At 37.1% G+C, this 23,282-nt stretch overlaps 1 long non-coding RNA gene across 1 annotated transcript in view; it reads left to right on the top strand.

Annotated features, from left to right (window-relative positions):
• The window catches only part of LOC122804067, a 112,960-nt gene that overhangs the window by 3,736 nt on the left and 85,942 nt on the right, over positions 1-23,282 (top strand). Inside the window, exon 2 of the long non-coding RNA XR_006365164.1 lies at positions 21,876-22,041. This is a non-coding gene — a long non-coding RNA (uncharacterized LOC122804067). The remainder of the gene's footprint in view (positions 1-21,875; positions 22,042-23,282) is intronic.

The raw sequence follows: 23,282 nt of genomic DNA, 5'->3' as shown, positions 1-23,282 counted from the left end.
TATATATATATATATATATATATATATATATATATATATATATATATATATATAGGTTCATAGGTTCATACTAGGCTATCTGCCCTAGGGCATTTGTAAGCCTAGCCAGAGTGTGTTTGGCTTTCGCCACCCATTAAAATGAATTTTACTATGCCCTTTTTCGAGGTTTAGTTTACTGTGCCTCTGTCTAACAGTGACCCAGAAGTGATAACCGGGGTAAACCTACGATCTCCCATCCACTCATCAAGATTCCTCTTGAAGAGAGTCAGTGAGGGGCTCACCCTAACCTAGACTGGGATTTTATTCCAGAGTGAAGAGAGCCTCTGGGTTATGAATCTGTCCCTCCAGCATGTCCTGTTTATTTCTGTGCTGAGGTTCAAGTCGCTTGAGCGCGTAGCTCGATGGGATTTGGATTTTCTGAGGTGCAGCATGTCCATATATATTTCGTTGAAGTAAATGAATATAAATGCATTAGAAAGACATATGATATTCCTAAAATAAATATTTAAAACTTTCATGGAACCGTATTTATGTTTTATGATATCATCTATGAACTTTACCTCTTCTTGATCCCTGAAGAGTACAGCAATCAAACCAGTGAAAAGACATTTAGGAGATATGGTTATGGATGGCCTGTATACGCTTACATAGTGTAGACAGATAGATCTGAGATATGTCAGTCATTATGACAGCCTGCTGTATGCACATGTTAGCGGGTCTTAATTTTCTTCCTCCTGAAACACGTGAAATGATTATATTCCTACTGAAAGTCTCTTTGCTTTCAAAATGACCACAATTGGGCAGTGTTAGAAATAACTGCCACCAGTCATCAATAATTTAAGTTCAGGTGAATGTCCGTTAAAGAAGCTCATTACTTTGCTTATCAGTTTTAATGACCAATTACATTTGCTCATCTTGCCTTATAAAGCTTCCTAGCTACAAGTCCACAAATATCTTAAAAAGAATAATTTGTTTTTTAGTCTTGTAAATAAGCCTGAAAAAAGTAGGCACTCAACAGGAATTGAAGAATAATCATTACATTCACACAGTAAATGTTTTAGGACAGATGCTTTAAGTTGAAAACAAAAATATAAATTGTCAGGCTAAACGTTTGCAGAACACACCAATGCAAATGCAGAGTTAGATGTTGGTAAACAATCTATAATTTATAACTGAGGTGTAAACAGGGAGTCAGTAATGAAAGCAAAACAAGTCTTTCATATTCCTAGGCCAAAAAGTGATAACAAAGACCAGAAATACTTCCTCCATGTCATCTAAACGTATACCTTGTTGTTTAATAATGCTAAGCATGTCTTTGCAGGCACTCTCCTCAAACTGAAGTTTAGCTACTGGTTTTGATCCTGATTAGTGGTGTAATTTCCACCCATACTTTACTATTGACCCAGGTAATTATAGACCTGTCAGCCTTAAATACCTCATCAGCAAAGTCAAGGAATATATTAGAACAAACCTACTTAGCTGTGATAAAGACGCTTGTTAGATTTGAGTCCTAGATGTCTAGCTTTGTGAATGTTAGAGCCTGTCTGTTTAATCTAGTAAGTTTCTTTTAAAGGTTATGGAAGGTATAGAATGTGACTGTGCTGTAATTGTGGTGTATTTTGACCCAGCTAATGCCTTCGGCATCCTTCACCATGGTGATATCATACAAAAGCTAAGTGCTTTAAAAATCAAGCCATATGTGGTGAGATGGATAACAAACTACCTGAAAGACAGAACTCAGATAGTGGAAGTTGCTGTTGCCTAATCAGAAAGTATGAAAGTGACCAATAGTGTCCCTCAGACCTCAGTGCTGGGACCTCTCCTTTTTGGTATTTCCTTATTGGCACTCCAATGAGAGAGTCAGGACCTCTGGTTAATAATTTTTAAAGATTAGTGCATACTGGGTGTGGGCGATGGGTTATGTCACCCTATGACACCCAAACCCTCTAGAAGTAACTGTCCTTATTAAAATCTTGGTGTACTAAAAATGAGCTCAAACTAAATGCTAAAAGGTGTGGTATAAGCACTTTTGTTAACAACATCTCACCTCTTCATACTACATAGATCGCACACCACTGCAGAATGAAAATGTAGTCACAGCCATAGATACCTGAGATATAGCTCTCTCTTTTGACCATAATGTGAAAATGGTTGTCAGAAAAAATTTGTATGTAACCCACCTAATTGCCAAAGGAATATCAACAAGATATAAAAATGTAATCTCTCCCTTATCCTAATCATTTGCAGGCCAATTACAGCAGCCTGTTTGAGATGTATCTCACTAAACTTATCAAATACATAAAAAGACCCCATATTCTCTGAGCTGCCAAGAAAGGCTGGATATTCTACCCCTTTATTCAGAGTGTTACAGGCTTTTGAGGTGAGGACTGTCTTTCTTGCTATGCATTTAGAGAAGCCATTATCATGGACCTTCTGTTTCTCCAAGTACAGTATCTTCACCAGTACCAAAACATAGCATCAACATTTTCATCGATAGATAAATAAATCATAGTGAAGATATAAGTTTACAACCAAGCATGTTAGCAAACTTACTTAACTGTATGACTGGATGAATATCCCAAAATTTTCTCTGCACTTGATTGGTGTGGCCCTTATGGAGAAAGAGCTAAAGCATGGGGGGAGGGTACCGGCAAGGTGTGAGTGGTCATATCACACACTGGCATTGAAATATCTATAAATCATCAAAAATGCATATTCATAAATAAATATGACTATAAGTTAACTGTAAACTGCATTTAAATAGTAGATATTTAAATGTGCAGTCATGAACTTTCATGTTCCATAGCCCGGATACCAAAAGACTTCTGCCCTTCATTCCAGGGGGCTACAATATTGCAAGGAACAAGAGATAGATGAAGCAACGCATGATCCTTCTCCAGGATATATATTCTGCTGCTCTGGTTTGTAAGGAGAAGGATAATTTTTGATGATTTATAGATATTTCAATGCCAGTGTGTGATGTACACATATACACACATACACATACACACACACACACACACACACACACACACACACACACATATACACACACACACACACATATACACACACACACACACATACACACACACACACATATACACACACACACACACACACACACACACACACACACACACACACACACACACACACACACACACACACACACACTCTTCTTCTGCTTTCACGCACACAGTTCTGCTTTCATGCATGCACTCACTCACTCCGTACTTACCTATTAGCACAGGTAATTGCTGTTCCTTTCAAAGGCAACAGCGGCAAATCCATACATGGGTCCCTCTTCAGCGAGAACACACACACACACACACACACACACACACACACACAGTTCGGCGCAAAATAATGGCATAAACACACTGACCCTTTTTTGGCTAAAAAAACTAAACTAGAAGGGTGCTTTGGTCGCATCCACACACCGACATTAGCATTACAGGTCATGGGAGCAAAAAATACAAAACAAAAAAAGTGTTTTGAGGCATGCATACATCGATGTTGCAGTTAGAGGTTGAGGGCCGCATGCGGCCCACGGGCCACAGGTTGGACACATCTAATTTAGGATTTAACAATTTGTAAGGGCTAATATTGCTTTATGGGTACTGGGCATCGTCTACATCACTCAGGTGTTGATAGTGATCTCCCTTATATGTCCGTGAGGAATTGTTTTTATTTTTTTCCGTTTAAACACAGATCATGAAACATGTTTGTTTTGATTACGGCATTATACAAATGAACTTAAAATGACAGCTATGGGTTCAGCCACACTCCAAATTACAGCAATAGCTTCATGATTTAAGCCCACTTTGCCTAGGGTAATAGATATTTAGCAAATGTCCTACAGAGTCTTTTAGGTAAGGTATACCAAGCATGCATATTGTTTTTGTGAATCTCTTAAAATCCACCTGGTTAAATATCTGAATATTTTGGTAGGTTATGAGGTATGCGTTATTGTTTTATGTCATTTTAGTCATCAAAGAGCTAATGAGAAATTGCTCTTGTTATCCTCATAAAGCAGAAATCAAGACATTGGGAAAGCATAGAAATACATTTAATAAGAAGTTAAAAAGAAGGTGCCCTAGTACTAGTCTCAAGATAAAAGTCAGCATTGAAAACGGACATTATTAGAACTGGCCCACTTGTACAGTCAAACTTTAGTAGTTTGCAAACCCAATTAAAGAGCTAAACTATATAGCTGTACTTTAGATAAAAGTATTTGGTAAGTTATTGACTCAAACCTACTTTACAGTATTGAGTTAAACATACTTTAATTTTGTCAGATTGATTCCCTGCTCAGTATTGCTGCGCGAATTGGATTTTTAGCAAGTTGTAATTCAATGAACCATTGTAGAACCAAAATCAAATTTAAATAAGTGGTTTGCATGTGTCTCCATGCTGAAAACAACTGAAAAAAAATCATAAACTTTAACTTACTGCCATCATTATTTTCATATATATTAATGTAGAGGGTGTGGTTGTAAAGCTTTTCTTGTACAGGGCATTATAGGGTTCACAGCACTGTGCGATGCATAGTACAGCTAAACAGACAGCTTAACACTTAAGAAAATCCAGTAAGTGAAGGAAATCGGGTTTCTTGTAGCTTTACTGAGATTTCTTAACTTTAATACTGAAAAAATGCAACACAATACACATAGCAACATATCAGAATATATACAACACTTTACAGTACATCTAAATACAACAGAATTACAACATACAAATTACTCACAGCCAATGCAAATGCCAGGGCCTGGGAAATGTAGGCTGTGTCTGCACTCCATGAGAGCTAGAAGTAAAAGAAAGTGGTTTCCTGACTGAGTTACATCATTTCCTGAGAGTTGCTACAATGCTGTAAAACAAGTTAATCTGACTGTGATAAATAAAGGGCCAGTAGATGGCAGCAACAGATCAATAAATGCTGAAACTGTACAACTATAATATAAACTGCCTGAATATGCTATGAAGGCAGAACACTCCTTGCCTGGCATATTACAGTACGCCACTACACTTATTAATGCTGCTACACACAATAACACATTTTTTAACCATTTTCAGAAACAAGAACCGCAATGTCCTTGACTGGCCTCATATAAACTTTAGCAGTTCCTTGTTTGACAACCCTTACTTCCACCTTTCTGACTTTACCATCTCTGCTTGGCAACATGTCAATGACAAGTCTGACAGTCCATACATTCCTGTATTTTTTTCTGTCCTTCAATAGCACAACATTGCCTACTTTAACATTTGGACAGTCTTGAGTCCACTTTCTATAACTTTGTAAAGTGGACAAGTATTCTCTTTTCTATCTTTTCCAGAAGGTGTTGGCAAGACTCTGAACTTGCTTCCATTGCTTTACATGAAGGCCTGTTGTTTCAAAGTTACCAGAAGGGACTAACAAAGAGTTCTCCTTCTGAGTCAAAAGCATGGATGGTGTGAGGACCTCAGGATTCTCTGGATCATTAGACACTGGTACTAAAGGTCTTGCATTCATAATAGCCATAACTTCTTCCATAAAGGTACTTAAACTCTCATGGGCCACACGAGTAGTCTTAGCTTGGAGCAACATTGCATACAAGATATGTCTAGCTACAGGTCTTTCCCAAGCATCTCCCATATGAGATGAGTGTGGAGGACTGAAGCCCCATGTGCACCCTCTGTCTTGTAGATAATCTCATACTGCTGTATCACTTGCACAAATATTCAGCTCTTTACAAGCTCCCACAAAGTTTGTCCCTCTATCAGAGTGAAGTAAGTTTGCTGGTCCACGGATTGAAAAGAATCTTCTCAAGGTGTTAATGAAGCTGGAGGCTGACAAAGATTCAATCAGTTTTATATGCACAGCTCATGTAGACAAACATGTAAAATGTACTGTCCAGCATTTGTTGTCAGCACTACCTGTTCTAGTGGAGTGGGTTACCACTGTCCATGGACCAAAAACATCAATACCCACACTAGTGAATGGTGGTTCAGGAGTCACCCTATCTTCTGGTAAATCTGCCATCTTTTGACTTTCTAATCTCCTTCCCAGTTTGACAGATAACACATTTGTGAATAACTGCAGAGGTCAGGCACTTGCCACGAAGGATACAGAAATCTGCAGCTCTGATTGTACCTTCTGTTATGTGACACCCTTGACAAGCCACTTGGTTATGGTAATAACTCACAATCAGTGTAGCAATGTGATGATCATGAGGGATAATGATTGGATGCTTCTGTTGTTCAGTCAGTGCTGCAAAAGACAAGCGTCCACCAACTCTCAGCAGTCCATCTTGATCTATAACAGCACTAAAATTCTTGAGACAACTTTGTTTCAGAAATACCCTTTGCTCTTTGACATGGCCATATTCTTTTTTGAAGTGGTTGTGCTGAACAGAAGATATAAGCACATTCTTTTCTTGTGAAAGTTCCTCTAAGCTAACTTGCTCATGAAACCTTTTCCAGCCTGTAAGTTGTGAGCTATCTGGTTTTCACAGGAAACTTTTGGCAACATGGATAAGTCTGGCTATAGTTTGAACTAGTGTCGCCCAGTCTGAAAATGTCTCAAACTAATGTGAGGGAATAGTGGTATCAGAGGCTCTAGTGCTGAAGCTTGCAACTGCTGGTCTAATTTCAGGATCAGCTTCAGGCTGTATTTGAGGATGAACAGCAGCCATGTCATCAAAACTCTCTTTATCTAGCTGGTAAAGAAAGGAAGGGCCTGAAAACAATATAGGGTTCTGAAGGCAGGCTGTCTGTGTGGGCCTTGTAGCAGGGTTTTGGTCTGTGGGTACATAGAACAACTGATCAGGATGAGTTACTTGTTTGATTCTATTTACTTGGTTAAAGACATACATAAAGAATCTTCTAGATGTATTGCAGATGTACCCTAGGACAGTTTTACTGTCTGTTAAGAATTTCACAGCATCTAAGTCCATGTCTATTTCATTTCTGATTAGCTCATATAGTTCTACCTTTAATATGGCTGCAGATAACTCTAACCTTGGGATTGTGTGTGCTGGTCTATGGCTTAACTTAGACTTTCCCATAACAAATCCAACATGACATACACTTACTGCATCAATTGTTTTCAAATAGGCTGCTGCATCTATAGCTATATTGGATGCATCTAAAAATATATACAGTTTTTTTCTACAGACTGCTGACAGTGAAACAGGCACACAACATCCAGTCTTTCAATGCTTGTAAGGACTCCTTCCACTGAACCTACTCACGCAGTCTCTCTTGTGGGAGTAATGCATCGCATTCACATTTCCCAGATGACAGTTCACGGACTAACGCCTTACCTTTTATAGCCACAGTTGCAACCAACCCAAGGGCATCATAAAGGCCGTCCATAGTAGATAAGATTCCTCTTCTGATGAAAGGTTGTTCATCTGAAGAGACCTGAAAAACAAAGCTGTCTGTTTCTAGATCCCAGCCTAGTCCTACACTTTTCTGAAGAGGAAGGGTGTCTGTACCCTGGCAAAGATCTTTAAGGTCCTTAGCTCTGTCTTCTGCAGGAAAGGCTTCCATGACCTGTTTGCTGTTGGAAGCGATCTTATTAAGTCACAGACTAGATTCTGCCAACATCTGTTTTGTTTTGTTGAAAATGTCGATTGCTATCTCAGGAGTATTAGCAGATGAAAGTCCATCATCTACATAGAAATGTCTCAACAGAAAGTGTTTGGCATCTTGTCCATAATGTTCAGCACCTTTTAGGACAGCTTTATGCATACAGTATATAGCCACAGCAGAAGAGGTTCTGTTGCCGAAGACGTGTACTCTAATTCTGTACACTACTACTGTATCTATATTATGATCTTTGTACTAGAGAAACCGTAAATAATTTTGGTGGTCCTCTCTCACTAGAAAACAGTAAATCATCTGCTGCACATCAGCTGTGAAGGCTATGGGCTCTTTTCTAAAGCATATGAGGTCCCCTAGTATAGTATTGTTTAGATCAGGGCCACTTAACAGTACATTATTTAAAGAAATACCTTCACACTTTGCACTGGAATCAAACTGTTATTTGATCAGGTTTGTGTGGGTGGTAAACACAGAACATTGGCAGATACCAATGTTCTTTATCTTGTTGCAATGGTCCTGCAATTTCAGCGTGATCATTATCCAGCATTCTTTTAATGAATTCTGTGAAATCTCTTTTTACCTCTGGCTTTCTTTGTAAGGTTCTGCAAAGAGAGTTTAGGCATTTCATAGCTTGTTCTCTGTTACAAAGTAAATTATACCTGGGTGTGCAAAAAGGCAGAGGGGCCACACAGCTGTTATTATCATCCTGGTAAGTCTCTCTATCCATGATCCAGAGAAAGGCTTGATCTTCTATGGACAGGGCTTGTTTATCACTGGGGGTTTTAGTGTCTCAGAAATCAAAGGACAGATTGTCAGTTTCTGTGTAGAAGCTGGTATCTTCTTTGCTGTGTGAAGAAGAGTCTCAAAACTGTGTTAAATTATCAAAGCTTTCTTTAACAATGAAATTGCTCTGGTATGAACTGAAAAAAGATGTGTGGCCATTTGTTAAGACAGACGTCTTTAAGGATCTGATGCTGTTTGGCTGGTAAACTGATCCTAGGCAAACTTCTACAATAATCCACCCCAAATCAAGTCTTTAAGCATAAAGAGCATTGACTAATCCATTAGTTTGCTCATACATCTTGTGTACTTCTAAAATATCTCTTCCAAGAAGCAAAACGATAGAAGCACCAGGATTAACAACTGGAATGAGGTGAGCAATTGGGTGGAGGTGAGGATGATGATAAGCCACCTCTGGGGAAGGAATTCCTAATTTGCCATCAGGAATCATGTCACACTCTATCAGTGTAGGTAATGGGAATCGCTTTTTCTTATCAAAAGTGCCAATAATGAAGTCTGTGCCTCTTCTGCCTGCAATCTCCATAATGCCTGTGCATGTCTTGAGAGTATATGGAGCTGTAGTTGTTTTAATGTTAAAGATATCAAAAAAGTCTGACCTTGCAAGTGATTTGTTGCTCTACTCATCAAGAACTGCATACATCTTCACTGCTTTGCTTCTTTTCCCAGAGGAATACACAGTCACTAAGCAGACTTTAGAACATAACCATAGATGTTTACCATGGCCACAGATTTTAGTGCACTTGGACATTACTGAAGAAGGTGAGTCCTCTTGTTGCTCCCTGCCCTGATCTCTCTTGGCTTCTACCATCCCTGCTGGTTGTGGAGGTGGATCAGGGTGTAAGGCCACTATGTGTTTCTCACTGCTGCATTCTGAGCACTGAAGTGATATTTTACAGTCTTTAGCTATATGCTTAGTAGTTTTGCAGCACTTGAAAATGATGCCATTTGATTTAAGAAAGGATATTCTCTCCTCAATAGGCTTACCTCTAACCCCTTTGCTCTTTTTCAAAGGATGAGGCTTTTGGTGAATTGGGCATTGTGTGCTTTCTCTAATGCTCACCTTGCTGCTGCCGTGGCAGTTTTTGGCCCTTGAAGGTACAATTGTTTTGTGTTTGAACACAGATGTCCTACCATGAAGTCTGGAAGGATTTTTTGGTTTGGACGGTTGATTACTGCTGCTGATGAAGGCAAAGCTGGGGTCACTCCTGATCTTGCTTGCTGCTGAACAAACCTAGAAAACACAAAGAAAGGGGTGAAAAGCTACTTCTTTTTCCTCTTTTTATTTAGCTCCGACAGATGCCCACTTTTGTTGCAAGGTAAATGGTAGTTTCTCCACTATTGGATTAGTACCACGAGCAGTGTCTAAATATGAAAACCCTGTCAAATAGCCTTCCTCTTTAGTACTCTCTTATTTCTAGAAGACGATCACCCAGTTGTTGTAGTTTTATATTAACTTTATTGTTCAATTTAGGGAAGACTTCAAGCTTTTTCAGTAGAACACCTTCAATTGCATCAGGTTAGTCGTACCTTTTTTTCTATTCTGTACCATGCCATCATTTCCTGACAGTCGCTGCAATGCTGTAAAACAAGTTAATCCGACTTCAATAAATAAAAAGGCCACTAGATGGCAGCAACAGATCAATAAATGCTGAAACTATACAACTATAATATAAACTGCCTGAATATGCTATGAAGCCAGAATATTGGGTGTACCACTGCACATAGTATTCACTAAATCCAACCAAACCCTCCAAAGTTGAATTAATGGTGAGCTGACAAATAATTGCAGTACTACCAATTGGCCACTGAGGAGTGCACATATCCTTAATGCCCCCATCCTACACAGAATGATATAGTTAGAGGGGCATATGTTGGCTGCCACCATGCATTTGCTAGTGCAGGCAAGACACCGATCCTGAATGGAATCCTCCTTTCATCCAGAATGCTACTTATATTCAAAGAAAAGATGATGGACATCAACACCTGGCTTAATAGATGCTATCATTCTGGGGAGGGGGTCGAGTATGTCTCAGCATGGGATGAGATGATTGCTAGATAAACATGTCAAGCATGGCATTCACCCCTCATTCCATTGCTTATGCATTATGGCTAAAGCCTCTGCTGTCCATAATTTCTTTTCATTCATAGTCTAGCAAAAAGACATCTCAACATAAAAGATATCAGTGCAACCCTTTGCAACCGTAAATTTTACCATAATCAAGGTTTATTCTCAACACCAGAAGTCTTAGCCAAATATATTTCTGATTTTTACTTTGCCCTGCAGCTTGAGCATATACATGCTTATGCAATTACTGAGACTTGCTGCAAAGAGAGCACTCCTTCCATACCTGGGATTTTCACCTACCTTGCATTTGTGTCCGATTTAAACTGCATTGTCAAATCCATATTTGTCAAGGACCACATCACTTCTAGACTAATTTCCATAAACCCACAAACTGAACTCTATCTTACCTTAAACAAGACAAACTATCAACTTTCAGCATGGAAAAGGATATCCGCCATATCCCCTGACAATTTTTTCACATTCCTAAGTGTGATTGAAGGAATGCCTATTACCAAAAATGCCTTTATAAAGTGAAATTTCTACTATCCCCTCAATATGCCAAAACACATATACCTCAAAAGTGTGATATGTCCACAGATTGTTAGACTTGGTAAAAGATTCTTTGTAACTAATATAACCGCTGCATGTACCACCCCTCTAGTTTCTCCATCCCTGGTAAAGTCTTGCCATAAACTTATAACCTTCTCTTTCAAAATCTATCAAACTCCAGCAGTCAGTAATTCTGGATACATGGTTTTGAAATGGACAAATTGTATGACTAGTTATTCAAATCCATTTGTAACATCACTAGACCTGACACAGACGGATTTAAATCAATTGACCCACCAGCTTAAAAAAAACTCTATAACAAGAGAAAAAATTATGAAATCCTAAAACAGATCTAAAATTACTTGTTATAAATAATGTGTAAAGAATATCAGAGGAAAGTACAATTTACCATCAGGACTACTAAAGTAAGTCTTGAACATAAATTAGCTTTTGAAGCCATGGATAATTATTCTTCTTTAGTTGCATTAGCAGATTAAGAAATAGTATCCTGCAGTGTTCTGAACTTATCAAAAATATCACTACCCACTCAGACCCAGCTGGACACTACAAATATGTTAATGAGGTAAGTGCAAACTTTACCACTGAAACAGCTAAATCTGTCATTCCTGCTAATCTCACAAAAGAACACATAATGCAGGTGCTGTCTCAAACCAAAAATACTAGTTTCCTGTGCACCGAGAGTTTACGCGGATGTCTAATAATGGTACAAAGCATGACTTTGCAAATCGCCTCCTTAAATTGCTTAACTGTAGTTTAGCTACAGAGGTATCTTGAACTGCATTTGTCATGCTCCTACACAAAGGTAGCCCTACCACCAACCTAAGAAACTACTGACTCATTAGCCTGACAAGTCTAATTTGCAAAGGCATGGAACAGATCATATCTGACCTCATAAACTATGATATCAAAAACCTTATATGGCTAGACCCTCTTCAGTTTTGCTTTTTCAAATTGGCAGCCTGTCTACTAAATTTTCTTACCATCTTCAAGAAGAACACATCATTTATTAGCAGTAGTCATTCAGTTCATACAGCTTATTTCAATTTGGCCAGACATCTGACAGCACATACCCCATGCTGGCTTCATAAACAAACTAGGTGACTTTTAGATTCATGTCTGGGAGGGTGGATAGCCACTTGGCTGAAAGATAGAACCAGCATAGTTAAGGTATCAGCCACCTCCTCAGAAAGAATGATGATAAATAGTGGTGTGCCCCAGGGATCAACACTACAACCCTTCATTTTTTAACATCTATGGTTCTGATTTCCAGACTGGGGATAGGGACATTTGGTTAGCAGAGCTTGCAGCTTAGTACAAAATATGATGTTATTTTTAAATCATTCTCTGATACCCAGTATTTAATGTAGGAAATAACCTCATAACCGGTGTACTGAAAAAGGATAAATTCATTGCAGAAAAAAACTGTAGGCTTTCATAGTTGGTAAGCATCCCCTTTCCTTAATGAAGTATCACAAGTGAGCAACTCTAAAATGGTAATGTAGTCATTATTTAAAGGTTGAATATTGCATCTGATTTTACCACTATGTTATAGGACTGGTAAGCCCAAAATACTTCTATTTAGATCTAAAGCTATACCATATAGGTCAACATATTACTCTTTTGTTATGCATTCCTAATTAAACCAATAATTGACTAAAATGTCCACATCAGGATGTACATTTCTAGACACATTAAGCATGTGGAAAGACTCCAGATATTCCAAACCAATAAGACTGCTGTCCTAAATTCCATCTGCCACCAATTACATCTTGCAGAATTATCCCTTCAGTTGATCTTATAGGCTCCTGTGTGGTGACATATGTCTTGAATTTTACTCCATTAGGGATATCATCTTCCCTGATCTCCCATATAGTCACAGGCCAAATATCTTCACTGATACCAGAGCTAGTGACTTAAATTTCGATCAACACAAAAGTAAAACACATTAAGTAAATGACTATATTACCCAATACCAACCCCACCTGTGGATCAAACGTCCCTTGTGAAGTTAAAGTGGCAGACAAGGATCTCAAATTAAACTTGGATGAGTGCCCATAACGTTATTCCACGACTGACCTGAGAGCATGAAATGGTCAGAGCACACAATGCAGCCTTTAAGGCTGGAGACAGAGAGGCTTTGAAAAAGATCAGAGATAACTTGAACAAAGGTGTTTAGGTAGCAAAACGGGCCTATAGTCTAAAAATACAGAGGGACCTCTCTGACCAGAAAGATCCCAGGCAGCTGTGCAGAAGTATCCTAAACATCACAGACTATAAGCCACCATCCAGGTGATGTGATGATAACCCAAACTTTTTAAACAAGGTAACATCTACTTCAGCAGATTTGAGAAATCAAATTGTGCATCACCGGAGAGACTACTCACAAATGTAGATGCTACATCACTATGCCTCAGCCTGGAAGAAGTATGCAAGAACCTATGTCGGGTTCATACGGGCAAAGCAGCTGGTCCAGATAGGATCCCAGGGAAGCTTCTTAAAAGCTGCGCTGATCAGATGGCACCAGTCTTCACAGACATTTTCAATATATCTCTCAGCCAGAAAAAAGTACCCACATGCTTTATGACCACCAACATCACCCCTCTGCCCAAGAAACCATCTTCAGCATCATTAAATAATTTATTTATTTTATTTATTTTACATTTGTTTACCAGGATAGTCCGACTGGATACTAGGCAAACTTACATAGATTACACAGACGTTAGCAAGCAATTATAAAAATAAAGTGATTATATACAATGGCTTAGTAGTGCTCCCTAGTAGGGACTCACAATTCATAATTACCAGCCAATTGCACTTACCTCAGTAGTGATGAAGTATTTTGGAAAAAAAAATGGTCAAGGATCCTGCTTGCCTGCTACATTTGACTCTCTGCAATTTGCATACAGGCCAAATCATTCTACTGCAGATGCCATAGAACAGTTAATCACACCTTGGGCCACCTGGAAAATAAGGACTGTTACATACACATGCTGTTCATAGACTTCAGCTTGGCCTTCAACATGGTTATTCCACAACAACTGCTGTCTACAATAAGTCAACTAGGCATAGAAAACAAAATATGCAACTGGATCCTCACCTTCCTAACTGACAGGCGACAAATAGTTTGAGCTGGAAAGCATCATTCAAGCACCATCACCCTAAACACTGGGGTCCCACAAGGGTGCATACTCATTCCATTTCTTTTCACAATTCTAACACATAACTGCACAGCTTTTTGAATGAGTTAGACACTTGGCCTTAATCATACTTCCCAGTCACCAGAGGACATGAGGGGGGGGGGGGTTTGCTTGAAGCACAAGGGTGTCTGGCTAAATTCAAAGACACTTAATTAATATAACTTATGTATTTCTATGTATCAGGTTGTTAGTTACAGCATGTCATATATAAATTTACAAATACATGTTATTGCCCTCGCCAAAACTTTTCCATTTTAGCAGTCAAAGTAAAATCACACTATATTATCAGAAATTGACCAAATCAGAAATTCTGTATATTAAAAAAAAAATACTACTAAAACTTGTAGGGAAACCTGTCAAAATATATTTGCTAGGCTGACACATCATTACAAGTCAAATGGAAATAGTAAACTCTTATGTATTCTTTGGTTAGTGATGCTTAGAGAAAAATTTCACTTTGAAACTTCATAAAAAATATTTTTTCCATTGCATTTTAGTTTAACATAGGAAGGAACATCTTGATGTGCTATTAGAACATGATATAGGTCATTGATGTGCTATTAGAACATGATATAGGTCATTGATGTGCTATTAGAACATGATATAGGTCATTGATGTGCTATTAGAACATGATATAGGTCATTGATGTGCTATTAGAACATGATATAGGTCATTGATGTGCTATTAGAACATGATATAGGTCATTGATGTGCTATTAGAACATGATATAGGTCATTGATGTGCTATTAGAACATGATATAGGTCATTGATGTGCTATTAGAACATGATATAGGTCATTGATGTGCTATTAGAACATGATATAGGTCATTGATGTGCTATTAGAACATGATATAGGTCATTGATGTGCTATTAGAACATGATATATGTCATTGATGTGCTATTAGAACATGATATAGGTCATTGATGTGCTATTAGAACATGATATAGGTCATTGATATGCTATTAGAACATGATATAGGTCATTGATGTGCTATTAGAACATGATATAGGTCATTGATGTGCTATTAGAACATGATATAGGTCATTGATGTGCTATTAGAACATGATATTGGTCATTGATGTGCTATTAGAACATGATATAGGTCATTGATGTGCTATTAGAACATGATATAGGTCATTGATGTGCTATTAGAACATGATATAGGTCATTGATGTGCTATTAGAACATGATATAGGTCATTGATGTGCTATTAGAACATGATATAGGTCATTGATGTGCTATTAGAACATGATATAGGTCGCTATTAGAACATGATATAGGTCATTGATATGCTATTAGAACATGATATAGGTCATTGATATGCTATTAGAACATGATATAGGTCATTGATGTGCTATTAGAACATGATATAGGTCATTGATGTGCTATTAGAACATGATATTGGTCATTGATGTGCTATTAGAACATGATATAGGTCATTGATGTGCTATTAGAACATGATATAGGTCATTGATGTGCTATTAGAACATGATATAGGTCATTGATGTGCTATTAGAACATGATATAGGTCATTGATGTGCTATTAGAACATGATATAGGTCATTGATGTGCTATTAGAACATGATATAGGTCATTGATGTGCTATTAGAACATGATATAGGTCATTGATGTGCTATTAGAACATGATATAGGTCATTGATGTGCTATTAGAACATGATATAGGTCATTGATGTGCTATTAGAACATGATATAGGTCATTGATGTGCTATTAGAACATGATATAGGTCATTGATGTGCTATTAGAACATGATATAGGTCATTGATGTGCTATTAGAACATGATATAGGTCATTGATGTGCTATTATTACATGATATTGGTCACAAACTTGATAGGGAACCAGTATATGTACAGCAGCAAGTAAAAAAAATGAAGCTCATAATAAGGTGCAAACCTAAACCTCAAGAATGTATTCAATTTGCTGACACTAAAACTGATAATCAGATGAAATATAGAGACTAACCTGTAGACACCACTTTTTATAGGTGGTGCAATGAACTAAGATTTTAAACAGCTGTTCATTTTATTTGTGAACTTACTGACTTGCATTTTTGAATACTTTGGGAACAGTCTTCAAACTAATTTGTTTCACATTGAATTCCCAAAGCTTAATATCACCATTAGACATGAAAACTGGAAGTTCATACTTCAAGTTGTGAGTGAATTTGTGCTCTTGTGGGGGAATTTCACATGGGAGCCTTACATTTCTACAGTGTATTATGCTCTCTGTTTTCCTGATTCTTGAGTTCACAAGTCTACTTACTTAGTTAAAAATAATGCCATGTGTCTGCTACAGTAAGTGTGTTTGGGGGGTGGGGCTTAAAGCATGAGGCAGTTGCATATCTGTCTGTGAGGGTAAGGAGGCAGGTTTGTTTTAATGTTGTAAATTAATGGATGCTGCGGTGGTATGGCGGAAGCATTGTTACCTCACAGCAAGAGGTTCTCCGGTTCGATTCTCGGATGGGCTTGGGAGTGCCTTCTGTGTGGAGTCTGCATGTCCTCCCCGCGGTTGGGTAGCGTTCGAAAGACATGCTTGTGTAAATGGGCAGGCCTTCATTGAAGGTTGAGCATTGAGCTGGCACCTCGGTGTTTCGTAAAAATCTACTGCCAATCATTAGCGGACCGGAGTTCAGCTGTGGCGACCGCATACCGGGAAAAGCCGAAAGGCAAACAACATATGTGAAATGAAGTTCCAATAAATTTCTTCATTACTGCAAGAATATATACCATCAGCAGCTGTCAAGTAACTATAGCAAACAGCTAAACGAGGACTCTACTGATCCTTGGGGTGCCATTCATTTTGTTGATATTCTGCTTTTGAATATTTGAAATTAATTGATTTGTACATGATGCTTACCTCGCTTAATATTAAGAATGACCATGACCTAAATCTGATTGGAACTGTCACTTGACATTATTAAAACCTTTTACAGTGGCCTGCTGGCAAACTATCCAGAAATACTAAAATATGAAGAGCTAAAGGAGTCACTCTGGAAGCTGAGTTGCAGTTACAGAGAAAATAAAATAGACCAAAGAGGAAAAGCCTAGCTGGAGGAGTTTCACAAGAAGGAAGAATGGTTTGCTGAAGACTAGTAGTCAAGAGTACTTTTCTACTATCAATCTCGGTATGTGGTCAGGCAAAACACATAATTGCAAATTTGGGACTGGCAGCATGCATTCTGAAACAATATGGTAAGTTATAGTTTAATCTAGGATGTCTCATCCAAATTAATTCATTGGAGAGACTTCCTTTGAATTTGATTTTGTATTTAAATATCTCTAACATATCACTGCTTTCTATTTTCAGCAATACATATATATATATATATATATATATATATATATATATATATATATATATATAAAGTTCTTGTAGTCTTTTTTCATACGTTTTCTGCTGAAGAAAAAGCACACCCTTATTGCTTTGCTTTGCTTTGTATTGTCTTACTCTGTTTATGTTCTTTTGAAAAATGTTCTCCAAAAGTGAACAGGCTCTTCAGTATGGTGTCTTAGCAGATCATCAGCCCCATCTGTAAAGGGATAACAGTTTTTTATTGGAGGTGCAGCATTCTGATTGCATCACTACTACTTTCTTTGATGCTTTCTCACTGTCACGCTTACCAGCAAATTGTATGATATGCATAACTCATGGTTTTCTTCTACAATCCCTTTCGATTGTCTTTTTCTTCAATTTCCTCTGGAACCTTCTATGCATATTTCTGTTTTCCGCTCGTAGCCTTCCAGACCTTCTGAGATATCTTATTATATAGACAATGAAAACTACAGACCCAAGTCAGTATACAAATTTCACAGATACTTCCTTTTACATAGGTTCGATCTCGTATGCTTTTTACTTGCCAATATTTATTCTTTTTACTGCCATATGACTTGTTCCAATGTTATCTAACCTGTTAAAATTTAGCTGGAGCTGTGCTTTATGTGCATCATTCCTTATTTTCTGGGTTACACAATTATAGAACTGTATTAGCATTGATAAATGCATATTAGTATAATATCACTATATGTTCAGGGCGCTGCTATTATACTTTGTTGTGACCTACAGATAATGCTGGGCTTTGCTAAGTATGCCATACTTTAGTGTGGTAGTTTTGAGTGGCAAATAGAATTTAATTACCAAGAAAACGGCTCTTATGCTAATCATAATATTGGTCCAGCTCTAAAACTCTCATATGATTATTAACTAAGATAATGCAAACATTAAAACATTTTGACAACTCTATATAAATTACAGCACCTCGTGTACTTGGAATCAACAATTAAAAAGTGTAATAAATCACTCTTTATGTTTGCGCATAGATTAACTTTAAATGAGGTTTGGGTACAAGTCAATTTGTCCAGGGAGAGCTTCAGTGTTTAGGGGGTTATGCTGAGATGATAAGAATGGGGTTAGGGTAGGGTAAAGGGGGGTGATGTTAAGGCTAGGATGAAGAGAAATGAGGTTAGGTAGAACTGTGCTCAATGAATGCTTAATGTAACAGGTGAGAGAGTTGGGAGGAAGTGAGGTAGGTGTGAGAGAGGCGTAAAGGATTTTATGTGAGTGTAGTTGGGAATGGATCAGATTTAAGTGTGAACTTGCTACCCACCCTCCCTCCCTCTTTTTGAGGATATTGTGGATTTGGATTTGCCTTTGCAGTTTGGGTGCTTAGGCAGAGAAGAGAGGCAGGCTTGTCCCTCTTCTGTTTCCCCAACATTGTTGGGTATTTGATGCAAGAAGTGTGGGAGATAAAAGTGAGAAGTATGGTGCTGCTTTGATAAATAAGAATACGTAAGAATAAGTGAATGGTGGTGGTGATGCTGCTTATTTGGGCAGGCTGTGCAGGCATACATTGCCCTGTTGAATGGTTACAGGGATGTTCATGTTGTGATTAACAAACTGAAAATGTTCAATAAAGTTATGTTAATGGAAGTTTAATAAAGATCATCAAATGTCATTTTGTTGTGGTGTGTTTTATTTAAGGGGATCAGGACAATATAATTTTACTCCAAAAGACTCTGTGCCTAGTTAAATGCCTCCACTAATTCCAAACAAGGAGCTAACAAGAGACATAAATATTCTCTTTATTAACTTTGGTTGGTACCCTAACATGCTTGTAACTAGATTTAATCATTATATTAAACTGTGTGATTAAGAAGGAATTACCCTTCCTGATATTGAAACATTTTTTGCTAGACAGATTCACTCTGTAGAGTCAAATGGAATAAAATAACAAAGCAAATGGAAATTAAATCTTAGACGTTGATCTCAAGCTATAGACATTTTAAATAAGCGCTTTGGATGATAAATAATAATTTATTCTTGTATACCATTGTCCCAGACAGATAAAACAGCAAAGTATTTCAGTGATTGCATGTATAAACAGTCTTGCTAAAAAAAAAAAAAAAAAAAAAATGTATATTTTAAATTTTTTTCCTAATCTCCTATGCTGTAGACTTTTCTGGAACTTCTAACTTTACCAAAATGCAAAGTTTAAAAGAAAGTAATTTGAGAAAATGGTTTAATTATCTCAAGAACTACACTATTTTGAAGTGATTTTTAACACATATTTATAACTCAGACCTTAAAGGTCAGTTAATTATTAGAAGTGTCAGACAGATTATATTATTATTAACATAAAAATATGATTCATCTAGAAAAAAGTGTTATGTCTACCTATCTTGGATTGTTTTAATTCTAACTTTCAAACAAAAATGCATGTATCCAAATCTCACTTCTGCAAATTATAGAAATTGATACTGTTTCTCCAAATGAACATACACAAATAATAGTTGAATTTTGTCCATCACATAAATGGTCTATACTTTTCAGAAAAGTACTAAATAAGTTGTGCAAAAAAAAAAATGAAAAATCAGTACGTTGACATTTCTACATAGTTTTACTTAATCCATTGCTCCCCATAAATTTGTTAAAATATTTAAGAAAGAAAACATGGATTGTTGAAGATGTAAAGCTTATGATAAAGACAGGAAGAAGGAATCAACCCTTGTTTTTTTTTCTCCATTCTAACAAAGTCCACTACAACTTGCAAATGTATTCATAGTTGGGAAATACATGCATAATAGCATGATTAAAACTCTGTCTTGAGAAAAAGTACTGTGGTTAGGAATCTGTATTATTTTTATAATGTGCTGTGCTTCATACTTCTTCAGATGTTTACTTTGTAAATGAAGTCCACTAAAATGAGTTGAGTTAATGCAGTTTCATCATTCTTACCAGACTTGTACAACTTCCCAACTGAATTAACTCATATCCGTAGAATGATGACTTATTTCCTTAACTGAGTGACATCTATGATATGACAGCATCATTTTTATGCATGGAATTAGCACACAGTTTGTTTGCTTATTACTTGTAGGTATTGCATAATCAAGATCATTAGTGGCAGTATCTAAAATTCTGATAATTATTTGTGAATTTATATCTTTTTAAAACAACTTAACTTATTGATTACTTTGTTCATTTTCAACATGAACTGACCTTAAAAGGTCACAACAAAATGTATGTACTCAGCCCAGTTGTGTTCTTACTTGCTGTGATACCCAATGAGCATTAGTCTGTGAAGGAAGAAAATATTTTAAAATGTGTATAAAGGCTGAACATAACAAGCAGTGTACTCTTGATAAAATTTGGCAGTAGTTACGGAATGCAATTTTGGTAGGAACAGAATCATTCCTAAAATACAGATTCCTAAGTCTTATAATTTGCTTATTTTGTTACTCTGTCCTTCATATCACAAAGTAAATATTTTTTCATTTTGCTTTTGTGGCCATAGTATTTTTCTTTTCTGTATTTGTGGTGTTGTAAACATGTATGATACCTAAAATGAGGGTAAATATGACCAGCCGATGCAAATAACAGTAAATTCCAAATAGCATGAAACAAGTGTCATCTGCTGCGTGACTTCTCTAAGAGAAGCATTCATTTTCACATGGATGCACATGTGTAGTATATTATGGAGCGGGTCTATATTGAATATTCGAACATTCAAACTTCTGAGTGTCCTATGGTCAACACAATATGATCGGATATTTGAATGTTCGAACATTGTAAAGGAGATCTCTGTACAGCACGGAATGGGAAGATTTCCCTTTTCTGCACTGTAGTGCGATCATGGAGTTGGTATATTTAAGGAGCAGGGTGTATGGGCTTAAAACGTTCAGGTAGGTGTTTTGTGTAGTTTATTACTTTGTATTAGCTATTCGAACTTTTAAAAGTTTGATCATGTGGTGACAATCATATGACAGTGAAACTTTCAAATGTTTGATTATCTAATATAGACCCTTATGGAACTGGCCTGGATAGGCAGACCATAAAGAGGACTCTGAAGAGCATTTAATTTCCACTATACAATGGCAGTACTTGCAAAAGGGAAGTCCTTTCTTTTCTTTCTCTTCTTTTTCTTCTTTTAATATTGTTAGTGTATAATAGCATGTTAGCATGAAATTCACGTTTCAGTTTGGTTAATTCAGTTTTACCCAGAAGTGGCTTTGTCTAATCACTCAGGTTTCATCTTGTGGTCAACCTTATTAGCTGTTATTCAACCATGCATTATCCCACCAAACTGCAGGTTGCTGCTTAATTGTCCCTAACTTTTTTGTTTTTTGTTTGTTTGGAAGGATATGGTATAAGCATCTTGGATGGACCACAGCGAGTTTGAATGTTAACAGATATGTTACTGTCACTGTTGACATGATGACATGAGAAGTTCACTTCCTTGACAGTGGTCAGCAGCCCCCACAATCCCCAGAAAAAAGGCAAAATGTAATGAATGTCCTGGAAAAGGTAAGGCTACAGTAGCACGTATCTTCATGTATTATGCAGCAACAGTGTGATCAAATGATAATTCCATTGCTAATATTGTGTGGATTCATGTATCATGTAACAGTCAAAACAAGTCTAGTAAGGGGATGATGCTCATCTTTGGTACATCACTTTATGGTGAACAATGCTCTCATCTGTCACATTTCCATTCCTGCTTTTCTTAACTTGTGTTTATGTCTTATGGTGCCACAGCAGGCATTGGCTGTGGACCATGAATGGAATGTCCATGTGCTTGATATTATTTACTCTCAACCCAGTATATTTATCTCTTTGATTCACCCTTACTGCCTGGGACATGATGGAAAAGGATGTAGTATGAAAACATAGCTATAAAATTATCAAGTAAAGGTATTAGTAAAACAAACAAAAATAAGCAAACACAAAATAGAACAAATTTTGGCTACTGCTTAAGAGACAGTACAATGTTATGAACTTACATTAATAAAAAATAACAGGTTTTACTTGAATGACTGGTTTGCATGCTTGAAATATTAGATTTTTTGTGACCCATTCATTCATATGGTGAGTACAGTGTCATCCTTATCAATGACTGAGTTGTGACCCATTCATTCATATAAGTACAGTGTCATCCTTATTAATGACTGAGTGTAAATTGGATGAGGATGAACTAAACAACCAAAACTGGGTGAGTTACCACTCACTGATTGCATTTCCTCATTACAAAAACATTGCTTGCACTGTTGTTATAACAGCGTTATCAGTTGTTCCCTGTTTTTGTTTTTGCTTTACTGCACTGTGACCATAGAGTTAGTATAAGTATTGGGGGAGGGGGTTGTGAGGCTATCCCTCCTGCATTTTCTGGAAGTTTTCATTTAGACAATGCTTTAGATAGTTATAATTACCTCGTTAGAGCTTTTTCTGGATTTAACTCAAATAATCAGAGTGGAAATCAAAAACATAAAGATACTGGATAAAGTGAATGATGAGTCAGTTGCCCAACTCAGCTGGTTTTCTACAATAGCTACAAGCTTCTTTATAATAGGAATCACATCTGAAGCTTTTCCATTGCTGTGCACCATAGCAAAACAGAGCACAAAGAACTCTTATTCATTTCTAACTTGTACTGTGTTCCTTAGGCACTCTACTCCCACTTCCTTTTTCTGTCTTTCCTGAAAAGCACTGCAATCCCACCCATACATCAGTAAACTCTGTACATGCATGTATTTGCACCAAGGTGAGCA

This window comes from Protopterus annectens, chromosome 6.part0, assembly GCF_019279795.1.
Source record: "Protopterus annectens isolate FY-2018-M chromosome 6.part0, PAN1.0, whole genome shotgun sequence".
Lineage (NCBI taxonomy): Eukaryota > Metazoa > Chordata > Ceratodontiformes > Protopteridae > Protopterus > Protopterus annectens.
This window is presented reverse-complemented; position numbering and strand designations above follow the sequence as displayed.